The 21,290-nt window shown below is 36.8% G+C and overlaps 1 pseudogene; it reads left to right on the forward strand.

The window, feature by feature from the left end:
• LOC138145826 (CCR4-NOT transcription complex subunit 10-like) overlaps positions 1-10,533 on the forward strand; it is a 30,035-nt pseudogene extending 19,502 nt beyond the window's left edge.
• The last annotated feature ends 10,757 nt before the right edge of the window (positions 10,534-21,290 follow it).

The following is a 21,290-nucleotide window of genomic DNA, read 5'->3' on the forward strand; positions in this document are numbered from 1 at the left end:
AGAGGGCTTATTTTAGAGGAATCTTACACAGTAAGGGGAGGGCTTATTTTCGGGATAGGTCTTATTATTGGGGAAACATGGTATAATGTGTAATATATATTCATTAATTATATTATATATAATACATATATTATATGAAATATATATAGTCTTCATTCTCTCTCTGTCTCTGTTTCTGTCTCTGTCTCTGTCTCTCTATATAGTCAAATTTCTCAAAGGTTAGTCAAATTCCTCATACTCCTCACTTTATTTCCTTCTACATATTCTATATTTCCTTAATATATGTAGATTATATGCAGATTACAGAGGCACCATACTACAGTGGTAGTGAGAATACTTGAGAACTGTTTCAGACCTGATCGCTTCTCTTCTAAGATCAGACCTGTGTGCCACACCCCCACCTTTCTAGTTCCCTCTGGCCATTGACATAGTTCCAGGAAGGTCAGGGTTTTAGTAAAGTAAGATAAGCAAGAGCTTCTCCACAGCTATTGATAATCTTCCAATAACTTTTGTGGGAGCAAAACAAGATACCATAATATCACCCCTTACATAGATAAAAGAACTATTCAGAATAAATGAATAATTTTTCAAAAGCTATAACATCTCCTATATTTGTTGTGGAGGGAAAACTGATGTAACTGAAGTTCAGCCCAAGTTATCTTTGCTCCTGTCATTTTCTGGTAGCATTTTCTGTCCACAGTTGAGTGTTTGAGGGTTATCTCAGATCTGAGAATGTAACCTTGGATGAATTTCTTAACCTCTCTGGACATCAATTTTCCTCATTTATAAAATGAGAGGTTTGGATGAGTTAACCTGCCAGCTGGAAATCTATGCTTCTATGAACCTATGAATCTAACTCCAAAATCAAAGCAAAAAAAAATTCTAGCTGACAAATCCCTTGTTACAAAGCAGCTACAATATGTCTAATAAATATCTACTATGGTCAGATGACATCTCAGGGGAGAAAAATGAAATGAAAGAGAAGCAATTTTCATTAGATTCAAGTTTAATAGAATATAAAATTCCAGGAAGGGAGTTATATGAAGAATTTGCATGATTGAGGAGACCAAACAAAGTATTTATTTCTTTGTGGTGAGGGGTCATTAACACAAAGGCTGCAGGATTTCACATACCTCCTGAGTTACCCCAAATTAGAGCTACAAAATACTAAAAGAAGTCAAGGCATATTTTGTTGAGAGTTTTGTATTTTTTATTTTTCCCTGAATATCAGATCACCCTCTTATTGATTTCAACAAGCCTGTCTTCTCTCCTGGGTTTTTGACAAATGATGATGATGCACTCTTTCTGACAGCCCTCAAGCTCAGATTTTCCTAAACAAAACAAGGCTTTCACTGAACAAGTGGATTTCATACTAAAAACATGTTCTGGTGGCAGATGTTGGTTTATTTTTTAAAAATCAGTGTTAAGGTTTTCTCAATATGCAACATTCATTCCTTTCTTACTTCAGTCACTTGTTGGAAGAACTAAGCATGCATAGTTACAGGTTCAGTCTTCGTGGATGCTGAGTTTGCCCTCCATGAGAAGGGGAAAATAGCAATATCTGATTCTTAGCCAAAAGAATCTCAAGGGGAGTAAAGTAAAGAAGTGTGCTCCAGACAAAAATCCTTCTAGGTACAGAATCAATCCCTGCCTTAAACCCAATGCCACCTGTTAGAAATAACCCACTGACAAGAGTAGGAGCCCAATATAATGTGAGGTCCGTGAGAATGAGGATGGTTTCATTTTTGTGTTTGGATCTCTTTCCAGTTCTGATTATATAACCTTGGGGATAGCAGGCACTTAATAAAGGTTTGTTGAATTGAACTGAAAACCATAGAACTAAATTGAATTGAATTGAATCTAATTGAATTAAATCCAACTGAACTGAACTACGTTGAAATGAATTGAATTTTACTGAACAGAATTGAATGAATTGAATTTCAGAATTCTTCAGTTTGCTGTCACTGCAAGTACATTTTCTATTTCAACTCCAATTTGAATTTTAAAAACAACAGTGAAAAATGGACCAAAAGGTATAGTTAGATAGCCCATTACTCTGGAAATATCAGATCTTCAGAGTAAAGAAACCAAATATTATTTTTTATTAAAGGAAAAAATTCTAACAAGTTCATTATGCAGAGATATGACTGTAGGCATACATATGGTGCTGGTATATAATGAAAATTGTATTTATCAAGGACAATATGCTTTAATGGGCTGAGAATTAAAATCTAGTTTCTACAACCTCTTTGCTCCAATATACTAAAGTAAATTTAATGCTAATAGAAATAATACACACCAAACTGCACAGCAATAAATTTAAACATAGAGTGAATGCAATTGGGCTGAAATGAGGGGTCTAGAGAGAACATTACAGCCCAAGCAGATTCCTTTAAAGAATGTTCTTTCAGCAATGGAAAAAAATAAGATCTAAGAGGTAGAGATGTGAAACCACCTGCAAACATATAAGCCCTGTGGAATGGTTGTTTTTTGTCTTGTGTATCACTGGTAAACTCCCATTTATAAAATCCAATTTCCTTGTAGTAATCATATTTCATGAAAATTCACATGCCCTATTTGGAATGCAACAAAACCATTGCCTGAGAAAGGTGAATCAGTAGTAAGCAGGGTATTCTCAGGGACCTGTTTTGCATAAAATTTGAGGTGGGGGGAGCTAGTGTAGAGAGAGGAAGTGTAGGGTATTAATTCCACTGATTGACCTTCATATCATTAAAAAAATTAATCAGTATATAGACAAGGAGCCTTATCCTTAAGTACTCACATCATTCAAGAGATTTTTAAATATCTACCAGGGCTAGATTTCCAGATGGTCTAAGTCAAGTTCTTTCAAGTCAAATAACAAGATGGTGACCCTAGCATTTGACTTTATATTCTACAGTGTTCAGAAGAGGTGAAAGAAAATAAGTGGTAATAGGATTAGCAAAGATGATAAAATATGGAAATAATCAATGGTGAAGGAAGAGATACCACTATTAGTGGAGCTGTGAAGTAGTCTAATCATTTGGGAAAGAAATTAGGGACTATGCTAAGAAAGTGACTAAAATGTCTATACTCTGACCCAAATATTGCATTACTAGGCATATGACCAAAAGAAAAGCTCCATATACACTAAAATATCCATAGCAGCACAGAACTGGAAAGTAAAAACAATAGCTAATGCTTATATAGCACTTTAAAGTTTACACAGTCCTTACAAATGTTGTTCATTCTATCTTTATGATAATTGTAAGAGATAGGCACTATTACTGTCCCCATATTAAGGATGAGGAAGCTGAGGCAGAGAGGTTAAGTGATTTACCCAGGATCACACAACTAATAAGAGACAAGATTTGAACACAGGTCTTTCTGATAGGACAAGCACTATAGCCACTGAGACCTCTAGTTTCCTCAAAATAGATATCCATCAATTGGGAAAGGCTAAACAAATGTTTGTTGCATAAATGTGATATCTTATTATTACTTACTGAACCAGAAGGGGCAATGAATATGAAAATTCAAAAATTTACAGGATGACTTTTATGAACTTACATAGAATGAAATATACAGAAATGGGAAAATTATACTAGCAATGACTACAGTAATAAAAAAAGGAAAGAAGCAAGGAAGGAAAGACAAGGAAGGTTTGGGAAGGGAAAGGAAGGGAAGAAATAAAAAAGAAAAGGAAAGAAATGGAGTGCTATATAATTATAGTGACCAAACTTGGCCTCCAAGAAGAAATAAGGAAATCTCTCTCCCTCACCTCTTTGAAGATGTAGAAGACTGTGGCTGTGGAAAATTACATATAGTGTTAGTCTTGGTGATGCATTAGTCAGTTTTGCTGAACTGCTTTTTTTCCTCCCATTTATTCTTTGTTATAAGGGATGGTTCTTTGGGGGAAGGGAGAGAAGAGGAAGATACATTTAAAAATGAAGGTGATATGAAAAGATGTTAATATAACCTTAAAATTAGAAAAAGAAATGTGTGAATGTTTCCATTTCAATAGAGACAGGTAGGGAGAGGTCCTGGGTTAAAGGATTTTGGCACTGACAAGATTTGGGCAATGCCTATAGTGAAGGCCCAGTGCTTCCCTTGAACTTTGCCAGATGAATATCCCTATAATACTTGTTTTCATCATCCTAATCTCCTAACTAATAATCTAATGTGATTCTTTATTACTCACCAAACCAACATAAAACCATTTAGCTAGGCATTCAAAGTTCTCCATGAGCCGGCCCCATCCTACTTGTCCAAACATCACTATTCCCAAGATGAACAATTTACTCTGTTCAGGTGGACCTCATTACTACCTCCTGTAAATAACATATGTAATTTTTCCTTTTCCTAATTAGCAATGCTGATAACAGCACTATGTTTAAAGTCAAGAGATCAGACTGCTGGCAGTCCACACCATTCCCACTATCCCTGATCTCTTGTCTTAATTTCACCTGGATCCAGTCCTCCCAGCTTTGCTCTTTCTTACCACCTTGGTAACCTCATTGAAGTCATTCCCCTTCTCTAGACCTCAGCTTCTCCCCTGAAGAAGGAAGGAGGTGGGGTTCTTTAGCAGCTATGACCTTTGAGTGGGGAGGTCTCTATGGCCCCTCTAGCAGGCATTCTCAAATGTTGGGGAGCTAGGCAGCGGTGTTGTTTCCCGGAGTCCAGGACATGGGTTCAGATGCAGATTCACTACTTGTATGGACTTGGACAGGTCTCTGAGACTCAGTTTCCTCTTCTGCAAAATGAAAAGAGGGACCTTTACTATAGTATTTTAAGTCACAGTGATTCAAAGACATTGGAACTTGGTTCAATCCCCTTCATCATCACCTTCTCCACTCTATTCATTCCCCTCATTCTGAAGGCTGCCTTAATTTGGTCAATCAACTAGCCTTTTTGTTAAGCTCCCACTAGGTGCCAGGCACCACAGCCCTTGCCACTCCTCTGCTCAAAGCTCTCTGCAGCCTGGTGTCACCTTCACCTTGTTTAGTCCCATCTAGTGTGATAGAAAGTCATTAATTCTCAGGAGAAAATATATCTATTAAGTACTTAACTATGTGCTAAGCGCTTTGGATCCAAATAGAAAAGTGAGACAATTCCTGCTCTTGATACACTATTCTCCATACCTGCAGTGCCCTCTTTCCTGTCTTCCCCTTTTGGAGATCTCCTTCATATACTAACTCACATGTCATTACTTCCATGAAGTCTTTCCCAATCCACCACTCCTTGGGCCAAAGACAGATCCTGAGGCACTGCATTAAAGACCTCATTCCGACATCTACTTATTAATGACCTATAGTGTCCAGTCATTCAACCAGTTCCAAATTCACATCCAGAAACAGAGAAACGTGAAGGAACAGTTTCTACTTTCTGAGATCACTGATTAAGAGTAGGAATTATGGAACAATGTTTTCAAACATTCATGACAGAAATATGATAAGTGCCTCCAGCACCTTACCTATAAGCAAGACATCAGAAATGATGAGAAGATCATTCTGAACATGGTGGTGGCTGAGTTCTATTAAAATGAGTAGACAACCACTGATCATTTGAGAGCAACACCAAACCAGCTGAAGAATCGGGTCCATTCAGCTGTTGAAAAAAATGGATGGGCTTAGATGATGTCAAAAATAGTATAATCAAGCTGTTATTCTCTATCACCTGCACTAGAATACTAAAGTAATGTCAGTTGGAGAGAAACTCTACCAGTTCATAGAACCTTTAAAAGAGAAGTTTGAACAGGCCATGCATTTATTTCTTGTGAATCTCTATATTCTAAATTACCAAGCTGAGAAAGCGCTGTATCTCCTTGCTGTTCTAGAAAAAAAATGATCTCATAGGGCAATAGAAATAAAAATTGGAAAAATAACAAGTCAGGAAACACTACCAGCAAAGAGGGATCAAATCATAAAGCTGAAAGTGGAGCCTTAATAGAAGTTGCAAAGTCAAAGATTCACCAGTACAAAGTGAAAGCCTATATCCAAATGAAGTCTCTGAAAGCTTGCAAAAGGAAAATCAAATCTGTCATGAATGCAGCTGGAAATACTGCTACTTTTTTTCTTAAAAGTAATTTTGAATACTTAAGGGAGCAATTATCAAAAAGCAGTGAAATTGGGGGAGCAGAGTCAAGAAATGTAGTAGAAACAGGACTTCCGCTGGGCTCAGGCTCCCACCCCCTCCAATTCATGTAAAAGGTGACTCTGAACGAACTTTGGAGCTACAGAACCCACAAAATGACACAGAGAAGCTAACATCCTGCTGAAGACAGCCCAGCAGACTGGCAGGGAGCAGCCAGCACAGTGCTCTGGGAGCTGACCCTAGCCCCACGAGAGCAGGAGGTTTTAGCCCCAGGGTGGGCCTAACCAGCCACCAGCTAGAGGGACTTCAGATCACCAAGAACTGTGGTGGTTTCTGGAATTATCAACCCATAGACACTAAGGACAAAGTGAGAGATCAGTGCAGTGTGGACTTTGGGATCTGGTAGTTTGGGAATGCGTCGGCCTTTATCCCCTGGAGTGAGAAGACGCTGAGGCCCTGCAGCCATGCAGCAGCCTCCACATGGCTGCTTCAGGTCCTGGCCTACAGACTGTAGGGGGACCAAGCGACCAGTCTAAAGGGTAATCGCTCTTGCTTTAACCTGCTTTGATCTGGATCGAGGTCTAGGGTAGAGGTCCTGGGGTGTGTGACCAGCTTACCAGAGACTATGGAGGCTTCAGAGAGGGCACACAACTAATACCTTTGGCAGCTGAAAAAACCCCAACATTTGATACAAAGCTCCCCTGTCTGGTAGGAGAGTCCCATTGTGGCAAAAAGTCCAAAAGGCAAGTAATTGATTGGAAACATTAGTAAACAAGGAAAACAAAGGAAACAGAGGAATCCAACATTAGACTCCTATTTTGGGGACAAAAAGGATCAAAGCATGGAACAGGAGGAAGACAGTGTAGTCAGAACTCCTGCACCAAATGTGTCCAAGAAAAATTTGAGCTGGTTACAGGTAATTGAGGACCTTAAAAAGGAGTTTGAAAATCAAATAAGAGAAGTGGAGGGAAAATTGGGAAGAGAAATGAGAACGATGCAAGAAAATTATGAAATGAGAGTCAACAACCTGACTGAAGAAAATAACACCTTAAAAACAGACTAACTCAAATGGCAAAAGAGGCTCAAAAAGGCAATGAGGAGAAGAATGCCTTAAAAAGCCAAATTTGCCAGATGGAAAAAGAATCTCAAAAGCTCACTGAAAAGAATAATTCCCTCAGAAATAGATTGGAGCAAATGGAAGCTAGTGACTTTATGAGAAAAAAAGATACTAATAAACAGATCCAAACAAATGAAAAAATAGAAGGCAATGTGAAATATCTCATTGGAAAAACCACTGACCTGGAAAACAGATCCAGGAGAAATCATTTAAAAATCATTGGACTACCTGAAAGCCATGATAAAAAAAAGAAACTAGAAATCATCCTTCAAGAAATTCTCAAGGAAAATCTCCCTGATGTTTTAGAATCAGAGGGCAAAATAGAGGTTGAAAGAATCCACACATCACCTCCTGAAAAAGATCCCAAAAAGAAAACTCCTAGGAATATTATAGCCAGATTCCAGAATTCCCAGATCAAGGAGAATATATTACAGGCAGCCAGGAAGAAACAATTTGAATACTGTGGAAACACAATCAGGATAACACAGGACCTGGCAGCTTCTACACTGAGGGATAGAAGGGCTTGAAATATGATATTCCTAAGGTCAAAGGAGCTGGGATTAAAACCAAGAATCAACTACCCAGCAAAAGTGAGTATCATGTTTCTGGGGAAAATATGGTCATTCAGTGGAATAGAGGACTTTCAAGCATTCTTGATGAAAAAAACAGAATTGAATAGAAAATTTGACATTCAGGTACAAGAAGGAAGAGAAGCATGAGAAGGTAAACAGGGAAAAGAAATCATAAGGAACTTATCAAAGTTGAACTATTTACATTCCTATATGGAAAAACAATAATTATAACTTTTCTCAGTATGAGAATAATTGAAGGGAATAGAAATGTGTATATATATATATATATATGTGTGTGTGTGTGTGTGTGTGTGTGTATGCACACATACATATATATGTCTATATAGGAGTGTATATAGGCATATGAATACATATGTGAATGTGTGTATATATGTGTACAGGTATACATAGTTGGAAGGCACAGGACCAGTTCAATGGGAAGAGATAATACTTAAAAGGTGAAATTAAGAGGTGAGAGAGGAATATAATGAGAAGAGATGGGGAGAGACAGAATGGGGTAAAGTATCTCATATAGAATAGGTAAGGGAAAATGGTTAGAAATGAGGGGATGAACAGGAAGTCAAAAGGGAATGGGTCAACCTTATTCTTATTGAATTTGGCTTAGGGAGGGAATGACATACACAATAAATAGGGTATCTCACCCTACAGAAGAGTAGGGGGGAAGGGGATGAGAGGGGGGATTATGGAAGGTAGGGCAGGCTGGGGGGGGAAGGAAGTTGGAAACACCAACTTTTGAAAAAGGACAGGATCAAAGTAGAGAATAGAACAAGTGGGAGGTGGGGTAAGAGGGAGGGAAATATAGTCAGTCTTTTACAATATACCTACTATGGAAATGTTTTGCATAGCTACACATGTATAACCTATATTGAATTGCTTATCTTCCCAGTAAGGGTGGGTGACAAGGGAGGAAGGGAATGAATCTGGAATTCAAAGTTTTAAAATCAAATGTTTAAAAATGTGTATACATATATATACATATATATATATATATACTATTATCAATATTATTTTATATGTAAATGGGAAATAAGATATACAGGCACTGGGGCATAGAGATCCACGGTGCCCTACTGGAAAGTTGGAGGGGATATGGGAGAAGATATAGGAGAGAGCAGATTGGAGGATGGGATATTCAATGGGATCATTATTTTGGGGTGGTGGGTAAAGGAAAAATGGGGAGAAAATTTGTAACTCAAAATCTTGAGGAAATGAATGATATAAACTAGAAGTTAATAAAGCATTTGATAAAAAAAACTAAAACTAAACACTTCAAAAAAGAGCAGTGAAATTATTAAATAGTGCAAACATTGCTAAACATTCAGGCTTCATGAAAATAGGCAAATGTTTAAGGTATATGTTCTAGAACAATCTGGGATGCATTCATGTTGCCATGAGAAAATACAGTTTGGGAATTTTCTGTTTTAAGAAGACTCTCCAAGAAAAGCCTACGCCCAGCTGAAAGCAGGCAACAGAGACACAGGGAAGAATTCTCAGAGAGGCCCTGTGTACCTTGCTGAGCACTACAAGCTCCTCTATAACTGGTATTCAGCCAATTCACACTGGCCCACCCCTGGTGGCCTTCTCATTTTGATTGAAGCTGTTCAGGTCTATCATTCCAATGCTCACCTTTGACTGAGACTGGCCGAGTGCTGCATTGCTGCCAACAAGGGAACCTTAAAACAGGAGACTAAATGTCTTCCAAGCAAAAAGGGGATTGTACAGTTCATTGTGGGTCAAGGTTATCATCAGAAGATAGTCCTTACATCTCAGACCATACAAAATGCCATAAATAATGACAGACAGTATTCTGCTATTCCCATAGCTAGTATGGAATTTGCAGTCATTTGTCTCAGAAATGCCTTGCTGCTGTTACTGGAAGACCAGCAGGAAGCAAAGCAGGAGAATGGGTCTAAAATGAGTAACCAGTTGGGCAGCAGTGCAGAAAAAGCTGAAAGTCAGGAGATTCACAGCACTAAAAGTTATGATGGAGAAAATTCATTTCAGTTCCACCCTTCACTGTCTTCCTTTTTCAGAAAACAACAATTAGGAAACTTAAGGTGCTCTATCCTCACCTAAAGTGTTTATGTTGCTCTGGCCTGGGGTGACAACCTCATGGTTTTGAATCATGCAGACAAACTACTTCAACCACCTTAGTTTTCAAGTTCTCTTAAGTTTTAGGGCCATTTATATGCAGAAGAAGTTCTCATCTTTCTTGACAGAATCTCTGATGCCTTTCCATTTGAACCTTCAAAATATCACTGATATGTCTTTGGGGATGTCTTCAGAAGAGCAGGACCAAGAATCTGATAAAGGGGTAAATGAAGCAATGGACTTTTCTGGCAATCAAACAACTCAGTGCTACCCTAGCTCTGTCACTTCCACCCAAATAATGATGCTGTCTAATCTCAGTACTGCCTACTCTTTCCACAACGAATATGACAAGGCTAGAAGTGTCTCCACCACGTGGCTTCCATGATACATCCTAGGGAAAGACTACCAGAGGCTATCCTGCTGGCTGTCTACCTAGAACTACAGAATACACAACTGGCCTTACAGATCATCAGAAGAAAACAATTGCTTCCTTCAATAAAGACACCATCTGAAATTCAGAAGAAGTCAATGTTCCCGTCTGCTAAGTCCATCTGGATGCCAACTCCCCCTCCAGGACAGAGAAAGCAACCCAAGATCCAAGGGTGTTTTGTAATGGCCAATAAAGGACATTGTCTTGTGGGGGGGGGGCGGAATTCGTGAGATCATAGATTTAGAGATGAAAAGAATTATGGCAGAAAGATGTCATTTAGTTCAACACCTACATGTCATAGATCAAGCAAGCAAATATTTACCAGTCCCTGTGGGGGATTTCAAGATATATAAGTTACTGACCCATACCCTTCAAGGTCTTGCCTGACATAATTTTCCACTTGCTTATTATTAAATTCAAATTCTTCTGCTTTCTACTTTGTATGTTATCTCCCTGACCAGATTAGAAGCTCTTTGAGGGCAAGAGCTATGTCTTCTATTCCTTTTGTGTCTTCCCCATACTGTATACAGTGTGGATTTGTGATTGTGATATTGATACTTATACTCCTATGTGAATGGACACCTCTCTGAACCTCAATTTCTTTATATAGAAACTGGTGAAAATAGAATTTGTGCTTCCTAGTATTGTTGTAAGGAAAGTATTTTTGTAATAAGAGAGCTCACTATAAATAAATTAAGTACCCTCCAAAAACTAATTGAATTGAACTGAAATGAATGGAATTGAATTGGAGTCACCAAGTAACTACAGTTTTATGCTCTTGCCCAAACCAAGTTCTCTACAGCTCAGTCACCACCCAGTGGCCTAACTGAGAATTTGTGTTTATGACTGTAATGAAGAATATCAGGATTCAAATTTCCTTGTATTACCCTGGAAGAAAGATGAACCAACTCTGTGCTCACACTTGAATAAACTGAAAAGGACTGCTTCATTCATCTGAATCTTGCTCCCCTTGTCCAGTGATGCTTTTATACTCAAATACTTTCATGTATCTCTATTCCCAGTTGTTTTCAACCTCTCCTGCTTGTGGGCTACTCCTAGAATGTAAAATGGAAGATGGTCCCACAGTGCAAGGATCATAGCTTCAGAGCTGGAAGTGAACTCAGAGGCTGCTTAGTTTAATGGCCTCAATTTTGTAGATGAGGAAACTGAGACCCAAAGTCACACAACATTACTAAACATAGTAGTAACTATCACAGGTGGTCTTTGAACCCGGAACTTTCCTTTCAGAGTCTATGCCCTTTCAGTTGTACCTAGGGACTTTTCTAAAAAAAATCCCTCTCCTTTTAAAAATAATTAATATTCAAACAATAAATCTTTATCCTGTTGAAACCTCCTCTAGTTAAAAAAAGTATTGATAATGTATAAAGAGGTCAACTATTTTGGTAAAGATGAAAGATGAAATGTATTAAGCATCACGTCCCTCTTTTTCCTCCACATTGGGATAACCACAGCAGCCTCCAAGGACTTATCAAGGGTTCTTTTAGTATCAATCCATGAATTCTATTTTGTTCATGGTAAGAATCAGAGTTGAGGGTGGGGAGAAAAAGAAAGGGTTTTGCCACTAAGAAGCTATGTGATTTTGGACCAGTACCTTAACCTATCTGGACTGTTTCCTCATCTATACAATGTAGAGGTTAGGCAAGATGACTCTAGATGACTGATACTAGTGATGCCAGGAAGGGAAGATCCTTCTAACCCAAAGCCCTCTAGCTTCAGCCTCATCTAATCTTCTTGGAATCAGTGTTTAGGAGCAAGTTGCAAAACCAAGCAGATATCCAGATGTCTTGGTTGGTGTCATGCTTATATCTAACAGCTATAATGTTAGGGTGATTAATTTGGAGCAGTTAAACCATAAGTCTGCTGATATATTAAGAGACTTGCCATTAAAAATGAAGAACTCTTTTTCAGTGACATGGCTGAGCATTTGGGATCTTCCATGCTGGATAATTAACACCCGGACATTAATCTTTCCGCTTTGTCACTTGGTTTGAATCCTTTCTCTGGTGATCATTATCTTATGATACGAGAATCTCAAGGTAAAATGGCAGTTAATTTAACAGCATTTAAAAGTAATGAAAGAGTAAAGATGTCAGGATGAAATACGCGTTCCCTTGCAAACTCATGCAGCTGTTTTTCCATCTCATCAGGTGTGCAAACTTTAAGGGGGAAGAAATGAAAAGAAAACTGGGCCATGATTTGGTACCAAATGAGACCAAAATGAACTGTGCCCAAAGGACTATAAAATAGTGCATAACCTTTGATCCAGCAATACCGCTGCTAGATCTATACACCAAAGACATCCCCCCCCCCCAAAAAAAAGGGCCTATTTATTCAAAAATATTTATGGCAGCTCTTTCTGTGGTGCCTAAGAATTAGAAATGAAAGGCATGTTGATCAATTGGTGGATGGCTAAGTAAGCTGTGGTATATGATTGTAATGGAATATTGTTGTATTATAATAAATTACATGCAGGATGATTTCAGAAAAACCTGGATAGACTTACATGAACTGATGTATAGTGAACAGAACCAGGAGAACATTGTATACAATAACAGCAATATTGTACAATGAAGAATTGTGAATTACTTAATTATTTTCAGCAATACAATGATCCAAGAAAATCCCAAAGGACTAATGATGAAGCATACTATCCATCTCCATAGAAAGAACAAATATTGATTGAACACAGACTGAAGCATATTATTTTTCAATTTCTTATTTTTTTTATTTTATTCAAGTCTTCTTGTACCAAATGACTAACATAGAATTGTTTTCCATAATTGCATATGTATAATCTATATTTGATTGCTTACTGTCTCAGAGAGGAGGGAGGATAGGGAAGGGAAATGGGATAAAACTTGGAACTCAAAACTTACAAAAAAGTTTATAAATTGGGGAAAAGAAAATAAAAAGCATAACAATACAAATTGGACCAAAATACAAAGCTTTCTTCCTACCACAATATCATTATTCACATTGGTCAGCATGAATACCCACATCAAGCTGTGATGCCTACAGCCCCACATCATACTGGGATATTAAAAGAGGATCTATCTAAAACATAATGATAAAAAGGAATCAGTGTGACCTGATGAGTTAATAATTATGAGGTCAGGAAACCAGTTCAGACTTTCTTTAAATTGCTGGGAATTCAGTTGTCTTTTCAATCTTACTGATTCAGGGCCATGGGCCACAGAACAGCTCAATCAAAGAGACAATTATTAAATAACCAATATAAGTACAAAAGGGTAGATCAGAGTTTATTAGGAATTTCTTCAACCCAAGAGTCATGTCACACTGCCTCAATTCATTGTATACCCAGATATTATGATAAAACTAGAGCATGATATAGTTGCAAGGTAGCTCAGAGATGGTTGGCCAATCTCTCCTCCTTCCTCCCCTCGCCCATATCATTTTATAAGAAAAGAAGTTAGAGTCCTAAGAGAGGAGCTCTTGTTCAAGGTTATATAGTAAAGCAATAACAGGGTCCCACCAAGACCCTTTTGAACAAACTTTCCAGAGTTGAATGGTCAAGGTATTGAAATGCTCAGCCCTCAGTACTAGTACTAGTACAAAGTACTACTTTGAAGTCAGAGTTTAAATCTGTCTGCTCACTCTTAGTACCTGTGTAAAATTGGACAAGTTGGTTAACTTTTTTGGTCTCACTTTCCTCAACTATATAATATACAAAAAAAATTAATTCAATTCAATTTCATTAACATTTATTAAGCACTTTGTGTAAAATACTGTACTAGTGCTAGGATTACAAAAAGAAAAATACTTTCTGATCTCAAATGGGATATATTGATTCAACATTAGCATTGTCAAATTTAGGTGATGCAGTGAATAGAGTGTCAGGCCTAGAGTTAGGAAGACCTGAATTCAAATCTGACCTCAGACACGTAGTAGCTGTATCATCCTGGGCAAGTCACTTAACCTTGTTTGCCTTGGTTTCCTCATCTGTAAAATGAACTATAGAAAGAAATGGCAAACCATCCCAGTATCTCTGCCAAGAAGACATATATCATGGGGTCATAAAGAGTCAGACATGACTGAAACAATTGAACAACAACAACAAAAGTCACTTAACCCCTCCAAATCTTGGGTTCTTCATTTATAAAGAAGAAATACTACTTATAAACTCACAGAGTTTTCATGAGAGTCAAATGTTTCTGTGAACATACACGTTATAAAACACATATAATGTGTAAAATATATACATACATGTTTGTATTGTGTTTGCATGGATATATATGCACACACAAATATATATATATATATGTATATACAAATATAAACATATAACTTTGCATACTCTAAAGTATTATATAAATATAAGTGTAGAGGAGGTTTGCCTGGAGCACATCTGATGGAACTAGTCCCTCTCCCTGGCTCCTTCAGTGGCTTTTAACTGGTCCCTTGGTTCCCTGACTGGAGAATTGTATTTAAAATGATTGGTGACAAAATCAGGAAAAACTCTCCTTCAGTAGGTTATTAAAAGAGCTATAAAGAGGTTTCAGCCTCTGCCTTTTGAACATGTTACTTGGGATACTGACAGCTCTCCCTTGGAATTCTAATGAGAAGAGCTTTCTCACTCCTCCATCTCCCAAAAGCAATGGTGGCTACAAACATATGGCAATAGGAACATATGTTTGTCTGAAACTATACTTCATGTCTCTGGCTACTTCTGTTTTACATTTCTTTCCCTGAACCTAGTTGACCAGAGCTTCTGAGAGATGAAAATTTCTAAGCTTAGTGGTAAAATTGCATTGTGAGTTTGAGAAATCATTGCTGGCTGCCCAGAAAGTGATGCTTTCTATAATAACAGAGCTTTTTGAAGTCAGGTAGTTAGTGTTATAAATGCTTGTTAGCATTTATAAATGCCTGCTATGTGGCAGGTACTGGATTTCCAGTAGGTCTAGACTGTGCTAATTGATCAAACAGTATAGAACTAAAGTGAATGTGAAATATTGCAAGTCCTATAATGTTCCCTTAACCTCCCAAGAGAGTATAATAAAAGTGAAGGGTCATTGTTTTTTTGTTTTATGTCAATGTGTATTTATGAATCTTCTGTGTTTTAAGAATTTGTTTGTGATAGAGGAAATAGAAAGCTTTCCTGAGCCTGATACTGATTTTGCACACTGAATACCGTTTCTAGAAAAGATTCTGTTAACACCTTCAAGGGAAACCCTAGACCTGTGTCATATCTAAGCTTAGTGGCAGAGATTTTCCCTGGAACTCAAGGGTGGGGGCATAATAATCAGCTTAAAAGCTAAGGAAAAGACTTATTACTGCCTCTTTTAACATCAAGTTGCCCCAAATATAAATCTAAGTTCTGTATGAGTCAAGAACCAGAGCCCCTTTACTGGAAATTAGGTCATAAGTCCCTAAGTTTCCAGCAGAAGCATTGTGTCCTCATCATCATATTGTCTTATTTCATGAAACCAGACTTCTAAATAGACACAGTAGGTGGTCACTTATACCCACTGTGAGCTCCTTGAGGGCAGGGACTGTCTTTTGCCCCTTTTTGGATTCCTAGCTCTTAATACAGTGCCTGACGCATAGTAGTCACTTAATAAATGCTTAATTACTGTTGACTACATAATGGGATCTTGAAAGTTGTCAGGAGATCCTCCACTTTCTCAGCCCTGAAATAGCATCAGTATTTTTTTTCCCCAGTTCTGACCCTGCTGATAAAATAAGTGGGTCACACCAAGAAACTCCAAAATTGCTTCCCTTTTAATGATCCAAGGGAGAAGAAAAGTTGATAGAACAGAAAGAGATACAATCCTTTTCCATCTTCTTGCCTGGAGTCAGAAGGGGGGCTAAGAACTGCCACTTCCCTCATAACATTAATCACCCACCAACAGCAGCACCATCCTCACCCCACCCCCCAAGACTTTTAATGCAGCTTCTACTCAAAGGCCTATATCTGTGCTTCAGGAATCTAAGTGCTTAAGAGAACTTCTCCTCTGCTATCAGAGCTGCAGCAAAGTGGGTCAATCTACCTTTGAAAGTTATTTTGCTAAATATGCCCAAGTCCCCACACACTTACTGCCTGCTAGCCCACTTCCCCCTATAGCCTTTTGGCTCTTACTCTAAACAAACTCCAACTTTCTTCCTTTATAGAACTAGAAAGTTCTTGTTCATACCAAGAACCCTTTAACATACAACTCAGTTGTTTATTTTTTGCATACTCTAGTACTTTATGACCAAAGCAATCCCCTTAATGTTACCCACACTAGTTTAAAATGTTAGAAATCATTACGGTCTCCATTATATACTTAATTGGATGATTGCATGACTAATATTCAAGATAAAATGTCAATTTATTGTCTAATGCTCCTTCATTTGGCATTGTCTTCACAGCCATATATCTCAGTAGCTCTTATAGGTTCCCGCATACCCAAATTGGGGTTATGGTAATGCAGAGAGGCCTAAGACTGGAAAATGGTTCACTGAGGAGAATTCAATATTTTATTCTCTGGTAGAGTAGGCTGAATGCCCACTCCTTCAGGGACAGTAAAAATCTATCCTGGATCCAATGACTTAGAGCTGAAAGAGGCCTCAGACATTATTTTACCCAACTCCTTCCTGTCCTTTTTGCTTTTTAAAATATTTTATTGATAGTTTTCACATCTTTTTATATCACTGCCACCTCCCTAAATTCTACCCCCAACAAAATACTCCCTTGTAACATAATGAAGCAGTTTAGCAAAGCAAACATATGAAGAATGCCTAACCATGTAAAACAGAATTCTACTTCTTCACTATCAAGAGGACAAGTATGGGGCTGGTACCACAGGATAGTAGAAAGTAGAAACACGGTATAGTAGACCCTGTATTTAGTCAGGAAGACGTGGGCTCCAATTCTGTCTCAATCAGATACTAGCTGTGTGACCCTGGGCAAGTCACAGAACTTCTCTGTGCCTCAGTTTCTTCATCTATAAAATGAGGATGTTGGACTTAGTTTCTAATGTCCCTTCTAGATCTAAATATCTGATCTTTGATTTCAGAGTCAGAAAATTTGCATTCAAATTTCACTTCTGATAATTACTGTGTGACCTTGAACAAGTCACTTTTCTTCCTTAGCGTTCAGTGTCCCCATAGGTAAAATGTAGTTATACTAGAGAGCCTTTGAGATCCCTTGCAGCTCTAAATTTATAACTGTCTCATTTACCAAAGGAATAATATGAGACCCAATAAAATTAGGATTTAAGAAGTTGGATTCAGAGCTAGAAGAAATCTTAAAAACCATCCTATACTATCTTCTCACTTTACAAAGGAAACAGTTACAGAAAGATGAAGAGACTCACTCAAAAGCACAGAGATAGTATGGAACAGGACTATGAATCTTCCATAAGCCCTGACTCCATTTTCAAGGCTCTTTCTAATATACCATGTTGGCTTTGTGGGTAGGTAGTGTCAGATGCTAACATCAATTGTTTTACTAACTTTACACTTTCTGGGCAGCTACGTGGTATAGTGGATAGAGCATTGGCCTTGGAATCAGGAAGACTTATTTTCATGAGGTCGTATCTAATCTCAGATAACCTGCTGTCTTTGTGACCCTGGGCAAGTCACTTAACCCCATTTGCCTCAGTTTCCTCATATATAAAATGAGTTGGAGCAGGAAATGGCAAACCATTCCAGTATCTTTGCCAAGAAAAACCTCAAAAGAGGTCATGAAGAGTCAGACATGACTGAAACAATTCAACAACAACAACAAATACTTTCTGGAAGGATTAGTGTACAGAGAAAGAGAACAAGGTGAATAGATATTAATTTTAAATACTGTATTAGATAATTAATTTAAAATTTTCCATAGATAAAACTCTCGATAAGTAAATAATTAAATCTATAAAAGTTTAGAAGGGGGAGGCATAGAGATTGGTTTTGAAGTTTTCATCCATTTAACACCTAAGATACCTGCAAGATGTAGTATAAATTTATCATAATCATTAGATTATGGTATGACCAAAGACTAACACTAGCTGAAAATGTCAGCTAGAAACCACAGGCAGAGTCCCATTTCCATTTCTATTATGAAGGATAAGGATTGCTTAATTTAAATATAAGAAACTATATAGCCTTTATTTCTGAATCTTTAAGAAGCAATCTACTCTTATGCTAAGAGTTTAATTGCCCTATGAAGAGTCTATGAGAAAAGGTTTACCAATCATTCTGGAAAGGCTGTTAACTAGCTGAAGAGTAAGCAGGAAAAAAAAAGGGGATTTAGAGAATTCTTTTCCTCAGAATTTTTCTTGACTCTTTTTCTTTTCAAGAAAAACAAAGGGAATTCTTGAGAAAAGATGTCAATTAGTATCCTGAGAACTGCATAGTAGGACTGTTTTCAGAAGTGAGAAGTCAGAAGCTATAGTGACAATTAAACACAGTGGTTTACTAGTAAATGTTGAACAACCACATGTATATGTGCATATACAACACATGTATGCATGTGTGTGCATGAGTGTATAAATATGCTTGCATATACACAGATATAAAAGGTGATTCATTCATTGAACAATATTAAGTTTAATCTGCATTATTAACATTTTTCAATCACATTTTAAGTCTATATAATCAATGAAATAAAAACTAAAAATGCTGATTTATATTATTTGCCTATTTCTGAGGTTTTAACACTCAAACCAAACATTTAACAATTGGTTCTCTCAAGCCAATTCAAGATGGCTTCAATAAACCCCTGGTTAAAGGTGACTTTGGCTATAATTTTTCTCACAGTTCACATACTGTTAACTTTTATTTATGCCTTTGTTTAATTATATGTTACACTGCTAATAAATAGCAAATAGTCAGTTTGCTTATTTTATAACCTTAATATTTATTCTATTTATCTAGTATATCTATTTAACTAAGAGACTAGAATGTTTGGAGGGGAGGGAAAGAGGAAGAAAGAGACAAGGAGAATGAGATAGAGAGGTAAGCTTTTGGTAAAAAAAAAAGATTTGTCTAGTTTATTAAATAAAAGCAATATCTTAGCAAACTAAGATGAGACTCAAAATTGTTAAATTAATTGTTAATTCATTAATTGTTAAAAATTTGTTAATTTATGTTAAAATTGTTAAATAAACTATTAAATTCATTATGTTAGATTTAACTAGTAAAATTTAATAATTTAAGTAGTTTTTAAATTTAATAATAGTAAAACCAGGAGGTAAAATTGCTAAATGAATGAAAAATACTATGATTTTATTATCTATTGTAGAAATATCAAAATATACCCCTTGATTGCCTGTTGTAGATAATACAATAAAATAATAACAGTAATATAAAAAAAGTTTTTTTTCCTCAATAAAAAAATGAGAAAGAAGAGATTGGTTAATTGAGTAAGCATCTAGCCCTATCAAATCCAATGACACTAAACATAACAAATATGCACAAAATAAGCATACATCAGAGAGGTGAGGGTCAATTAGTGCAAGAAATTGTATACAAATGATTTCATGATAGTAGATAAGAAAAATTAGTTACAGGCTGATCACTTTTCCAAGGCTATATTTTGGGAGTGTTTACTCCTAAAGTCTGTTACATAAGTGATTACATAAGATCCTATAACTGTATAATGACATTATAAGAAGATATTGATGAAATCTGTATTCCTATTGTGAATCACAAAAAGTGTGGAACTCCTAAGCATATTTTCATTTACTCACAGATGTCAATTGTTCTGAAAAATTCTGAGCATCGTATTTGAAGGAAATGATGGTGCTTCACAGTGAAAGGCATGATTCATGGTTTTGTTAATATGTTCTTCCCTACTTCAGATATTAGCCACAGATTGTATGTTCACCTATGATAGTTGCATCACTTTTGAATATTAAAAAAATACTTTCCCTTTGTATATTTCTCTATGCTCTTCAAAGTGATTTTACATATACTATCTTATCTGATCCTCACAAGAACTAACTCTGGTAGGTAGAGAAATTGTTAGAAATTATTACAATTAGAAATTAGAAATAATTAGAAATTATTCCTATTTTATAGATGAAAAAGTAGAGACAAAGAAAACTTAAGTGTTTATATACACACACATGTAGCCTCAGGAAAACTTCAGTTAAATGACAACCTCAACTACCTAGATGAGAAGCTGGAAATAAGTCAAAATTCCTTCTAAGAAGCCACGATATGGGAATCTAAAACTCATTTGTTTAGAATTCATTTCTTTTATTTTAAACAAACTTCTGACCAACTTGGCTTTCTGGTAATCCACTAGATTAGAAATAGTGGATTTCACTTGGTGGATTAGAAGTTGTGACTTAGAAAGTGGGAAGAAAATGCTTGAAATAGATACTATGACAACAAGAAGTTTTAGCTGGCAATGAGTCTTGTTGTTTGCGATTTGTTTTTGAAGAGGACCAATCACATCATGGGATGTCTTAACTTGCTCATGAATTGGATTTAAGTGAGACAGAATTGCACAGACATCAGCCTTACTCTCTCTTCCAGTCATTGAAGTCCAGTGGTGAGACAAAAGTCAAGATAACTGTCTATGGCCTGGGATGCAGTGGATGATCTCGGCATCTTTGAAGTCTGACAATAAGTAAGAGAGGGACCAGAAAACCATTGCAAAAACACAGGAACACACCAAGTGTAAAAGTTTGTGGATAATTAGGATAGAAGCAAGTATACTCACATACATCAATGACTTCTGTGGACATTATTATACTGCAGAACAATAAATTAATTATCCTCCTTAATGTTGGACTGGCGTTTATTATCATCTATTAAACATGGCAAAGATATGTAGAAGCCAATTTATAAATATTTCTATCAGAGAATGATTGAAATAAATGCAAATTTTGATGGGCTTTAGATGTCTGAAATATTCATTTACATGTAACATTTCACTCTAAGAGGAAGTTAGATAAACGAAATACTATTGTCTTTAGTAGAGACTAAAATTCAAGTCCAACCCTCTTGATGCTATGCAGCCAAACCATAC

This window comes from Petaurus breviceps, unplaced genomic scaffold (assembly GCF_028583685.1).
Source record: "Petaurus breviceps papuanus isolate PSGF00001 unplaced genomic scaffold, PetGlider_PUasm1.0 90750, whole genome shotgun sequence".
Taxonomy (NCBI): Eukaryota; Metazoa; Chordata; class Mammalia; order Diprotodontia; family Petauridae; genus Petaurus; species Petaurus breviceps.